At 52.4% G+C, this 12,486-nt stretch overlaps 2 long non-coding RNA genes across 2 annotated transcripts; both read left to right on the plus strand.

The window, feature by feature from the left end:
* The first annotated feature begins 12 nt into the window (after nucleotides 1-12).
* Nucleotides 13-1,705, plus strand: LOC139706761 (uncharacterized). The gene is made up of 3 exons (XR_011708407.1): nucleotides 13-1,069; nucleotides 1,245-1,360; nucleotides 1,577-1,705. It is a non-coding gene; the product is annotated as an uncharacterized lncRNA (long non-coding RNA).
* A 1,288-nt stretch (nucleotides 1,706-2,993) lies between these two features.
* LOC114087823 (uncharacterized) lies at nucleotides 2,994-4,238 on the plus strand. Its single transcript, XR_003581892.2, has 3 exons — nucleotides 2,994-3,189; nucleotides 3,284-3,836; nucleotides 3,927-4,238. It is a non-coding gene; the product is annotated as an uncharacterized lncRNA (long non-coding RNA).
* Nucleotides 4,239-12,486: the final 8,248 nt, after the last annotated feature.

The following is a 12,486-nucleotide window of genomic DNA, read 5'->3' on the forward strand; positions in this document are numbered from 1 at the left end:
AAAAAAAAAAAAGCACTAACACATTTCCTAGGCAAAAATTTGAGTTTAAAGAAACTAAAATGGGAACCATCCTGTCCCCTCCACGAAAAATCAGATCAATTGTCTTTTTTATTAAGTGGGCTGGATCTGATGTGCTCTGGTCACATAAAATACCAAAGCAGGACCAGGTAGGAAATGCGCTTTTCTCACCCTTTTCCTCTTCCCTCACATTCTACCCATGGCCTCTGGGTCTCAAGTGAGAACGCCTTCGTGGCTGCTTGCTGGGTGGGGGTCACCCACCCCTCCCACCACATCCAGACCACCTGGCCTCCCAGCTTCTGATGGTCAGGTGTGAGCAGCGATGCTCCCGGCCCAGCGTCCAGAGGGTTCCAAAAAGTGCATGACGTCTCAGGCGTGGGCGCACACATATGCATGTGAGTGGCCACATGGGTGTGCGGGCACTCCTGGAAGCAGTCTCTTGGGGGCACTGAAAGAAAATATTAGGATTTGTCTGCCTTCTTCTTTTACCTAAAACTTCAGCGTTTCTATTTCTGTCATGAACATCACATTGTCAGAGCAGTTGTACATCATTTCCAAGTCAGTGTTTTAGCAGGTGTGCGCAGTGTGGGTTACACAGTGGGGTGTGCCAAGGACATGGTGGGGGTGACGGTGACAGCTTCCCTTGAGCTGGGGAGGGATGGAGTGGGGGCCCGGCTCTTCCTCTTTCCCCTTTGGTGGTCCCCTAACCTAGGAGCCAGTCCTTTCTGCCCACACTCTGCTCACAGGCTGTACTTGTCCAGGGGGCAAGGGGTGCCGCCCCTCCCCCAGGCCACCCCGCTGACCCAGCTGGTGGAAGGAATAGCCCTGTGCTTTCCCCTGGCCAGGGGGGGGGCTGGGATTGGGACATGCATTGGGGTGTATTTTTAGGAGCTTCAGTTATGATTCTTTTCAGTTCGCTGAAGTCTTACCAGTTGAAGTTTGTGGCAAAACCCGCCAGTCTGAAACTGCATGAAGCTGAGGTGTCTCAACGCAGTCCTAGCCGACATCGCAAGGCCCGGAACCCTCTGAATACCTCTCTTTTTAAAAGTGGGTGGGTATGGTGCTCTAGTTTGGATCCAATTGTCCCCCAGCTCTCCTATGTTGGAGGCTGGGCCTGCAGAGTTGGGAGGTGACGGAACCTCTGGGAGGTAGGGACTAGTAGGAAGAAGTTACCTTGGAAGGGCCACTGGGATGCCAGTCTCTTCCTCTCTTTCTCATTGTTTTAGGCATCATGGGATAAACAGGCCTCCTCTGCCTCTCACCTCCCCTGTCATGATGAACTCTGCCTACAGATATCCAAAGCAACTGGGCCAACTGACCATAGACTGAAACTTCTGAAACTGTGAGCCAAAATAAGCCTTTTCTTCTTATAAGTTGATTTTTTTTAGAGTATTTTGTCATAGTAACATAAATCTAACTAACACAGATGATATTTGGTAGTGAGGCCCTTGAGGAGTGGTTAGGTAACAACAGTAGACCTTTCATGAATGGTATTAGTGCCTTTCTAAGAAGAGACCAGAGAGCTACCTAACTCTTTTTTTTTTTTTTTTTTAACCAGGGAGATGCAACAAGACATTGGGACTCCACAACCAGGAAGAGCACCCTCCCCTGACCCTGACTAGCAGGCGCCCTTCCCTTGGACTTCCAGCCTTTGGAAGCGTCAGAAATAAATTTCTGTTGTAAACAAGTCAGTCTATGGGACTTTCTTCGTGCAGCCCAAGTAAACAAACGTGTGGTCTGTCTTTGAATGTATGTTTTTCAAAGTGGATAGAGAAAACAAAATGAATGAGTCCAGTGGTAAGTTGCTTTTTAAAAAAAGAGATCATTTTTGATATATCTTTGGAAAAAGACACTGGGGCCTGTGAGCTCTAACAGACGTGGAAATGTTTTAACAAGCAGCCCTGGCTCTGGCATGCTGATATAATTCACTCTCTGAGTGACAGCTTTGACTAAAATCCTGAAGCCAGTGAAGGTCCTAGTGATGTGACCCAAACCACCGTAGAGGATAGAAATTCCGACTTGGTTGAAGATGAAGGCAAGAGGCAAAAACCTGAGTTTTCGGTTCACCCACGGCTTGCTGGCAGCTGTCAGATTTATTATTATTTTTATTTTATATTTAAAAACAGAGGCTTTCCTTGGAGCCCCTTGAGGCCAGGGCGTTCTATTGATGTTGGATCTGCTGTGCAGTGGATAGCAAATCCTTCATGCCACAGGTCATTTGGTGGCTGTGTGGGTGAGAGCGATCGTAACTTGACCATGGTTTGGAAATGCTCCCCAGGTTCCAGGAGGTGAAGTTTCTGAATCACTGAAGACATAGTATGCTGCTGGCTTTGCAGGAGAGCCTGTGGGTGGCCAGGGGCTGGAAGAGGTTCTGGGGGGTGCAGAGGGACGTCCCAGGCTGGGGTGTCTCTGCTGGCTGGTGGTCAGGTGGTGAGCATCCTCCCGTGTTGCCATCTCTGCCTGGTTTTGTCACTGATCTTGGGCAGGTCACCCAGCTGATCTGGGCCTTATTTTCTCATCTGTAAAATCAGGATTGGAGAATATTGAAGCGGGGAGGGCAACGCAGCAGAACCAATATTCTCCAGCAATGGAGTGCTGGGGCCTTATCCACCCATAGCTGGAGTGAACTTCAGCCAGACCCTTCAGAATCATCAGGCAGAAGCAGAATCAAACCCCTAATCAGCCGTATGCGTGCCCTCTGACTCAACTTTGGGCCAGTGAGGTCCTGGACATACAGAACAGAAAAGAATTGCAGCACAAGTTAGCAGAGGCACAGAGATTAGTTTAGGAAAGCAAGGAATACACGTTCAAGGACAGAAGTGGACCATTTCGAGAGCAAGGGATGCATTCTCAGGATTCCTAATGCTGTTAAAGGAGACTTGGTGAGGGGTGGGGGTAGGTCTGTGGGGATGACATCCGTGTGGCGTCCCAGGATGGTTCCTGGGGGTCTGCCAATCTCAGGATCCTCAGGCTGACGTGGTCTTCATTATCTGATCCACAGGTAGCACTCGACAACTCCCTGACTGGTTTCTCAAGATACCGTCTCTCTCTCTGCTTAATCTCTTTGTTGGTGGGCTACTTAATAGTACACAGGGCAGATTTACAGATCTCCCAGAAATCTGGAGCGACAGGCCTGGGGAGCCTGGCCCCGGGAACGGCGGGCCTGGATAAGTACGTGGCACTTCTGAATCAAATCTTATTTCCTGTCCTTCCTTATGTCTCCTTTCACTTATTTTTAAAATCCCTTCTATCCTCCCTCACTGAGGACGGTCACAGGCCCTGAGTTCTAAGCGATCCACATGCAGCACATGCTCAGTAAAGTGGGAACTTTCATCACTGAAGTGGAAACACGGATCCAACACCTGGGGATGGGGACTGGGCACGATGGTGGCTGTTTGCACGGCCAGCGCCACTGGAGAGGAACCGGCAAGGGTAACTGGTACGAACTGATGTCAAAAGGGTGAGGGGTGGACTCTGGGCCACATAAGGCACAGAGCCACCATAAGGACTCCTATCCTGAGTGATCGAGGAGTCACTGTGGTGTTGTGAACAAGCCTGGCTTGTTGGGGACAGTCTAGAAAATGGGCTGCGGCTGGTCAGTGGAGAAGCCGGAGGACCAGGCAGCAGGTGAAACCTAAGTCAAGGTCAGGGAGGCTGCGGCCTGAAGCAGCGTGGTGGGGATGCGCTGTATTTTGGGGTTCTGGTATATTTTAAAGGAAGTGTCAATTGCATCTGCTGCTGGATTGGATGTGGAAGGGAGAGGAAGGGAAGACTCAAGGTGGACTCCAAGGTTTCCATGAGCAACTGGTGGAACCGAGGTGCCATTTTTCAAGATGGTGTGGCTGGGGGTGAGGGGCGGTGATCGGCCGGACGCTCAGCCTAATGCTCCTGGTCCTGTGCTTCTGCAGCCAGTCGGTGCATGGAAGTGTGTCTTTCCCGAGCCCCTTTCCCAGGCTCCTGCTCTGCTTCCCACAGCTGATCTGAGCAAGGACATCAAAGGTGGAGATTCCAAGGGGTCAGGAGCTCCTCAGCACGATGTGGCCAGGCAGCTCCTCAGGCCCCTGGTACATTGAGGAGCCACAGAATAAACTCTATATGGCAGTTTACAGAGTTGTTGGGTGCATTGGGGACCTTGTAGGACCCTGGTGGTACTAGTGGCTTTGGGTTCCTCTGAAGTTGGGCTGGAGCAGGACTCTGTCCCTCCCACACTGCTTTGCCTAAATCAGTTTTATTTTCCTTTGGTTTTTTTTTTTTTAATCACAGATAGTTGACAGTTGGAATTATAAAATAAAAATACTTTTAAAACACACAAATGTATTAAAATGAACACTTATAAAAAATTAACTAGTGTCTTGTGGGATTGCACACTCACTCCTAAGGTGGGTTAAAACACAGCTCAAACACCTTTTCTGTGGCCTTGCTTGGAATACAAAAGGTGACAGCAGATCCCACCTACGGGTGACTCAACTTTCCCAGACAACCAGACTTCAGTTAGGGTCAAACTGACAAGTAAGGTGAGTTGTCAACGTAAGTGAAATTACCGCGCAGCTGAGCGTCTTATCTAAAATGCTGGGGACCGGAAGTGCTTCAGATTTCAGATGTTTCAGATTTTGGAATATTTACACACACAACTAGACAGCTTGGAGAGGGGACCCAGGCTAAGCCTGAAATTCATATTTCTTTGGTATGAGTCCCACACACAGGCCCAAAGGTGATTTTATGCAGTATTTCTGTTGTTCCTGCATTTTGACTTTGGCCTGTTGTGTGGGGTGACGGGTAGAATCTCCACTCAGGTCATGGCAGGGCTCAAAGGGGTCAGAGTCAGCTTTTCAGATTAAGATGGATGTCCACAGCAGGGTGAGTTCCCAGTCTGTGAGGTTCAGTCTGAATAGATAAAAAAATGCTCTGAAGAACTCATAACAAAGAGGTTCCTGATCCCTGGATGTTAATCCAGGGAAAGAGACAACTTTGAGGTTAAATCTTGGTATTTAAAATGAAAATAATATTACAAGTTTGCACCAGCTTAAACCTCCCTTGTATTTTACTTCTAGGGATTATTGATTAAAAACTGTTATTGAAAATTATTATAGTGGCTGGGGCTGGGGCTCAGTGGCAGAGTGCTTTCCTAGCATGTGTGGGGAACTGGGTTCGATCCTCAGCACCACATATAAGTAAATAAAAAATAAAGGTACATCAACAACTAAAAATATTTAAAAAAGAGAAAATTATTATAGATCAAACTAATATTTCCTTTACTTTTATAATAACATACTGCTCCTGAGAGCAGCCATTTCTTTTCTGAGCACAGTTTAAATGAAGCTGATTTGTTTTGGAGGGGGTGAAAGGATCTGATCAACAAATTAGCACTTGCTGAACTAAAAAAAAACGGGTCCTTTTCACAGCTTCTGCTTGGGAAGCGCCCCCCTGCTGGCTCTCCTCCCGCCTGGCTGCTCCTCAGCAAGGTTCAATCAGTTATCAGTTAAAATCCAACCCGCAGAAAACTACTCAAAGTTGATTTGGAATTGTCTTTGCAGTTAAAAAAAAAAAAGGTCAGATGTTGGTGATTTATTATGCTTCACCTAACCTTTCAATCAGTTCTGGGGGCCAGTGCCTCCCACCAGCCCAACCCAGCAAGGAGCAGTGACCAGCCTGCAGGAGGGAAGGGCGTGCTTCCGAGCCAGGGCTGAGCTCCTCACCACAGACTGGCCGAGCTGTGGCAGAAAGAGCTTCCTGGCAAGTCTGGGCTGTGACCTTGGAGGAGCGCTGCTGCAGGTGGATTCCTTCCTCCTCCCTCTTCATCTTCAGCTGCTTTTCAAAGTCCTCCTTTTGAGTCCTGGCCCCGTAGTCTGCAAGGGGGGCCACGCCATGACTTGTCTGGTGGGTGGACCTAATCTAGGGGGTGGGATCCGCTGTCATTGCACACCCCCACCTGTCACCCCACATCACGCAGAGTTGAGACGTACCACCCAGGGGCTTTTATACCACGTGGTTTGAGGGGCGTTATGGGGTGAATTCTGTCCACCAAGGAGGAATGCTGAAGTTCAAGCTCCTCCTGTGAATGTGGCCCTACATGGAGACGGGGTCTCTGCAGGCACCATCACACGAGGATGAGATCATGCTGGAGGAGGGTGGCTCTAAGCCCCATGACTGGGGTCCTTATAAAAAGAGGGACACTTCGACCTAGAGAGACGAGGATGCACAGGGTGACGTCCTTGGTGACAGAGGTCAGAGTGACGTGTGTGCAGACACTGGGCTGTTGGCGATGGCCAGCGGCCACCCCAGTCTGAGAGGAACAGGAGGCTCCCCCAGGACCTTCAGAGGGCGCAGACCTCCCACCCCTCCCTTCAGACTTCAGGCCCTCGGCCCCAGGAGAGCGGGAGGTGAAGCCCCCAGTGTCCTCTGCAAGGCGGTGCCAGGAGGCAGACCCAGGAGTGGTCCGGAGACTCCCCCCAGGAGGCCACTTGAGGGGAGCTGCCCGGCTGCTCCCCAGATCCTTCTCTCCGCACCCTTGGCCGGGCTCAGCCACAGCTGACACTAGTGTTAAGAAGGCGGCTGGCCTGTCCACTCAGAGGGGGGCTACCAAGGGCAGGGCGGAGGTCCACACCAGGGACAACGGGAAATCTTTCCTCCTCCCTTTCTCCCTCCTCCCTCCCTCCGTCCCTTTCCTCCTCCCTCATCCTCCTTCCTTCTCTTCCTTTTCCCTGCCTCTCCCCTCCCTCCCTCCCTCCCTCTCTCTCCATTCCTCCCTCCCTCTCTCCTTCCCTCCCTCCCTTTCCCTTCCCTCTCTCCTTCTGCTCCTTCCTCCCCTTCTCTCCTTCCCTCCATTCCTTCTTCCTCCCTTTATCCCTCCCTCTCTCCCGCCCTCCTCCCTCTCTCCTTCCCTCTCTCTTTCCCTCCTCCCTCTCTCTTTCCCTCCTCCCTCTCTCTTTCCCTCCTCCCTCTCTCTTTCCCTCCTCCCTCTCTCTTTCCCTCCTCCCTCTCTCTTTCCCTCCTCCCTCTCTTTCCCTCCTCCCTCTCTTTCCCTCCTCCCTCTCTTTCCCTCCTCCCTCTCTCTTTCCCTCCCTCCATCCCTCCCTCTTTACCTTCCTCTCTTCCTCTGCCCATTCCCCTATTCTTTCCTTTCTCCCTCCCTCCTTCCTTCCTTTTTCTTCCCTCCTTCTTTTTCTTCTCTCTCTCCCTTCTTCCCTTCTTCCCTTCCTCTCACCCACTCTCTTTCCCTTCCTCCCTTTCTTCCCTCCTTCTCTTCCTTCTTTCCTCTCTCCCTCCCTGCTTCCCTCCCTCCCTCCTTCCTTCCTTCCTCCCTCCCTTCCTTCTTCTCTCCCTCCCTCCTTCCCTTTCTCCTCTTTCTCCTTCCTTCCCTCCCTCCCTCTCTCCTTCCCTCCCTCCCTCCCTCCTTCCCTCCCTCCTTCCCTCCCTCCCTCTCTCCCTCCCTCCCTCCCTCTCTTCTTCCCTCCCTCCCTCCTTCCCTTCCTCCCTCCCTCTCTCCCTCCCTCCTTCTCTCTCTCTATCCTTCCCTCTCTCCCTCTCTCCCTCCCTCTCTCCTTCTCTCCCTCCCTCCCTAACACTTCCCCTCAGCATCTCCTCCTTCACCTGCCCTTCACCTGTCCAGGGCATTAGCAAGACAGACCTTGGGAAGCAGGAGGTGAGCTCCCAGTGGATCTCTGACCCTGCCATCCATGACCCCTGAGCCTCAGGGGAGCAGGAAAGCACTCTGCCACCCTTTCTCCTTCCTCTTGGAACGCGGCTCTGTGACTTCATGACAGAACCTTCTGGCTGGGCTGGGTTAACTTTATGTTCCTTTCAACACTAAGTGAAAAGTGTGAAGAATGGCTGGGAATCCAGCCCAGCTGTGGGAATTCTTGGCCCTCACCCTCCTCTCTCTGGAAGCTATTGTTAGACGTGTGTGCAGACAGGACGATGCGGGGCTCTCCCTAGTCTCTGTCGTCCATGTGCAGCGCTGGAGATCCACAGGGGGTAAGTGGAGGAAAGTCCAGGCCACGCTGACTCAAGCAGGAAGGAACTGTCCACGTTGGGATGCGGAGCAGCCCGGAAGCAGAAGTGGCTTGTTGGCCAGTGTTTCTCGAGGGCATGTCCACCAGGTTGGGGAGAGGATTCTCAGTGGTGCAGACTCCCAAACACTGTGGGCTGGTCATCAGGCCCAGCTGGTGGAAGTTCCTGATGGTGTGACCACATCCCCACCCCTGTCCCAGCCATCTGTCTTCAAAAGCTGCTGGCCGCATGCTGTTGGCGTCCTGGACCTTACCTGTGCTCACAGAAGCCTGCTCATCACAGACACCTGAGACTCTCCCCCTGGGGGCTTGCCACCTGAGGAAGCCACCCAGGCAAGCTAAAGTGCCAGTCTCCCTGGAGTCAGCTCCCAAGCTCGGACGGCGGTGGGTGGTCAGATGGCCGCCGCAGCGTCTGCACCCTTGGGTGGATCCCTCTCAGTGCGCAGTGTGCTCTGCACCACCTCCTGGAGTTTCCTGGCAGCCTGAGCCCCTGTGGCCCACATGGAAGCTGACTTGATGGCATGTGCACGCTAGCTTCCTACTGCTGCAGGGACAAACTGCCCCCTCCCGCTGGGTCACAGCAACACACGTTCCCTTCTGGGTCCGAGGGTCAGAAGTGGGCTGTGCTCACCATGCCCACAAGGGCCATCCTTTCCTGAGTCTCCAGAGGGGAACCGCTCCCTCATCTTCCAGAGGCTGCCTGCGTTCCTTGGCTCGGCCCCTTCCTCCATCTCCAGAGACCCCCGCAGGGCATCTTTGACATTTGCTGCCTCTGTCCTCCCTCTTGCTTTTTTTCTTTTTTGGTGTGGGGGGTGGGGGTTACCAGGGATTGAACTCAGGGACACTCCACCACTGAGCCACATCCCCAGCCCTATTTTGTACTTTATTTAGAGACAGGGTCTCACTGAGTTACTTAGGGCCTCACTGTTGCTGAGGCTGGTTTTGAACTCACGATCCTCCTGCCTCAGCCTCCTGAGCCGCTGGGATTACAGGCGTGCACTACCACATCCAGCTCCCTCTTGCATCTTTAGGGACTCCTTGACTACACTGGGCCGCTCTGAAGATCCAAGATACCCTCCCTTTCTTGAGGCCAGTGACCGGCAACCTTAATTCCACCTGCAGCATTGACACACGTCTGCCTTGCAAGCTGGCACGGTCGCAGCTTCTGGGAACTGGGACATAGACGTCCTGATGGGGCCTTGCTCTGCTGACCGCAGGACGCTTTGCTGATTTCATTCCCTTCTCTCTCACCACCTCGGTTCCCCATTGGTGTTTCCTGGGGTCATCTCCCTGAAGAGCTGTTGTCTGGAAGTCTCGTCCATTGGGCAGAAACCTGAAGCAAGACACTGTCTGAAAGGGACTCCCACTCAGAGCAGCTGGTCCGGGACACCAGCCAGTCACGAGGACCCACTCTGTCTCTCTGAGCCTTTGACACTGGTGACAAAACAACTAAGGCAAGTCCAGCTGAGCCACCAACCTCCTGGGAAAGAGCAGCTCCCACTGGGGTCCTGAGCCCCACTGCCCTCTGCTGCCTTAGGTCACGCGTCTCCCCCGACCAGCCCTCGACGCTGGAGGCTGACAGTGCTCGGATGGACCAGCGTGAGCTGCAGCCTCTGCTGCAGGACCCGAGCCCACCTCACCCAGGCTCCTGGACTGAGAGTGGACAAGGGGGATCTGTAGTCTAAAACAAAATCAGGAACTCCACCCAGAAAGGCAGCGATGAGTGCTGGGAGGCCAGTGGACATCAGCTGGGTGTCCTTTCCGTCTGCCTCGTGAGGGTGTGCATGCAGGACCCAAGACGGTCACCCAGAGAGGATCTCGCCATCATTCCCCAGGTGGCCAGACTGTGCTAGGACTCGCTGCTGATCACACATTGGCATTGCCAGCATCTGCCTAGGACCTTTGTCCCCATCTGGACCAGGGACCTGCCCAATGCGGGCCTCTGTCTTTCAGACCAGGGAGCCCTTTGGAGCTCAGACCTGTTTTGTGTTAGCCAGGACATCTAGCAGGAGAGTGGGCGCCATCTCCCCCTCAGACTTTCTGGTTTTTTGTCTTGTCCCGCCCAATGCAGATGGACGAGAAGCAGCCACGTGTAGGAGCAAATTGAAACGTGCATTCAACGGGCCACACCAAGGACACTGTGCCTTGGAATGGGGATGTGGTGGCCCATTCTGCCCAGCAGATATGCACCTCTGACAGGAGACACAGGAAGCTTTTCTGGAACAGAGAGAGAGACACGATGAGTGTTTCTAACCCCATGTTGCAGTGACATTGAATGTAGGTGACCTTGTTCAAGGACCAAGGCGGATTAGGGCGTTCCCGATTTAGGTTCCAGGTTTAAGGTTTAAGATTATTCCTGCTGGGAATAGGGCGTATCCTGCTGCCTGAGTTCCCCTTGAGTTCTCACGGGATTCAGACAGTTATATTTTGGAGATAGAAGCCCAGAGAACGTGGATTTGGGCAGAGAACGTGGATATCCCCCAGAACGTGATTGTAGACGGCTGGTGTGAGTTCGGGAATAAAGAGTTGCTGTTTGAATCTACAAGCTGTGTGGTGGCTCGTGATTGTGTGCCCAGCCAGACTGCGGCATTTGTGCCCAGCCAGACTGCGGCACAAGGCCTTTTGTCTGTTTGTGTAACAGTATTCAAATTTCCCGCCTCTGTAACATTCTCTCCAGCTTGACGACGTTAATGTAAAGGGTACTAAATCATTTACTGTTGCTCATGAACGACCTGTTAATTATCCATTGACGTCTAAGGAGTCATCACACATTTCATGGGTGAAATAACAGACACTCACACTTACTCTGAAAGTTTTTTGGGGGCCAGGGGTTCTGGAGTGGCTTAGCAGGGGAGGTCCGGCTCAGGGCCTCACCTAGAGAGTGGCCGAGTGGTCAGAGCTGGTCTGCTGAAGGCGTGGTGAGGCTGGGGGTCAGCTTCTCAGCGGCTCGCTCACATGACCTGCGAGTTGGAACTGGCTATTGGCATTCTGCCTTTATGGACCTCTCTCTGGGGCTGTGCCTGCAAGAGTGATCTCCTGACAGGGTGGCTGCCTTCCTCCAGAGCAATTGAGCCACAGAGAGGAAGGTAGGATCTGCAATGTCACACAGTCATCTCCACAATATCCCGTTGGTTACTGTCCTGTTCCACTCTCCAGTGCTGTATCAGAATGCCTGAGGCAAGGTAATTTACAAAGAAGGAGGTTTACCCTGGCTCATGATTCTGGAAGTCCAAGAGCAAGGCCATCCTGTCACCAGGTGGAGACATCACATGGTGAGACAGAGTGAGGGAGCGGAGAACTCACCACTGTGATGACCCATTAAATAACCATTCCAATCCACCACGAGGCAATCCACCACGAGGGAGGAGCTCCATGACTTCACCATCTCTGGAAGGTACCCCTTGGTCCCACCTCTCACTGCTTCACGGTGGGGATTATAGTTCACTGTGAGCAGTTATGGCAGGTGGGGTGTGAATACCTGGAGGTGATGACCACTGGGTAGCTACTAAACACAGAAATCATCCTTTGATTGACGTGCGGGCTTCAAAGCCCAAAGTCAGTTACTGCAGCCACAGTTACTCATAGTTCTGATCACTGTGGAAAGCAACAGCTGTGCGCAGCCGGCACAGTCCGAGCACCCCTGAGCTCTTTGTAGATGAATTTGCTTATGGTCCGCCCAGTGCACATGCAAACCAAGGGAGGCTCACTGCCACCTGGGCCTGGGGTGAGTGCCACTGCACTCAGGTCCACGGGGCAGCTCAACAAGAGCCATGGGAAATATGTACCTGATCACATCGCTCTGCTAACAGAAGCCAAAATACATGCACACTTATGCTGCACAAATTAGGCTCTGGTTTAATGAAGGTGGAGTGCATACAGCAGCCGAGTGATTAGCTTATGGGTTCTGCAGAGGGTGTTGGTGGAACCAAGCCCAACGGTCCTGGCCCAGGGAGACTGTGCTCCAGCAGGACCTAATTGGCCTTAATGTGAAGCAGGTGATTATGAAACGTTGCCTCGATGATGGTGATGGTGGTGATGGTGGTGATGATGGTGATGGTGGTGATGGTGGTGGTGGTGGTGCTGATGATGATGGTGGTGCTGATGGTGGTGGTGATGATTATGGTGGTGATGATAATAGTGGTGATGATAATGGTGGTGATGGTGGTGGTGGTGGTGCTGATGGTGGTGGTGGTGATGATGGTGATGGTGGTGATGATGGTGATGGTGGTGCTGATGGTGGTGGTGATGATTATGGTGGTGATGATAATAGTGGTAATGATAATGGTGGTGGTGGTGATGATGATCATGATGGTGGTGGTGCTGATGGTGGTGATGGTGGTGAGTGATGAGGATTTATGAGGGGGATGATGGTGATGGCAATGATGGTGGTGATGATGGTGATTGATGATGGTGGTGGTGATGATGATAGTGGTGATGATAATGGTGGTGGTGGTGATGA

The sequence above is a fragment of the Marmota flaviventris genome, chromosome 8 (assembly GCF_047511675.1).
Source record: "Marmota flaviventris isolate mMarFla1 chromosome 8, mMarFla1.hap1, whole genome shotgun sequence".
NCBI lineage: Eukaryota > Metazoa > Chordata > Mammalia > Rodentia > Sciuridae > Marmota > Marmota flaviventris.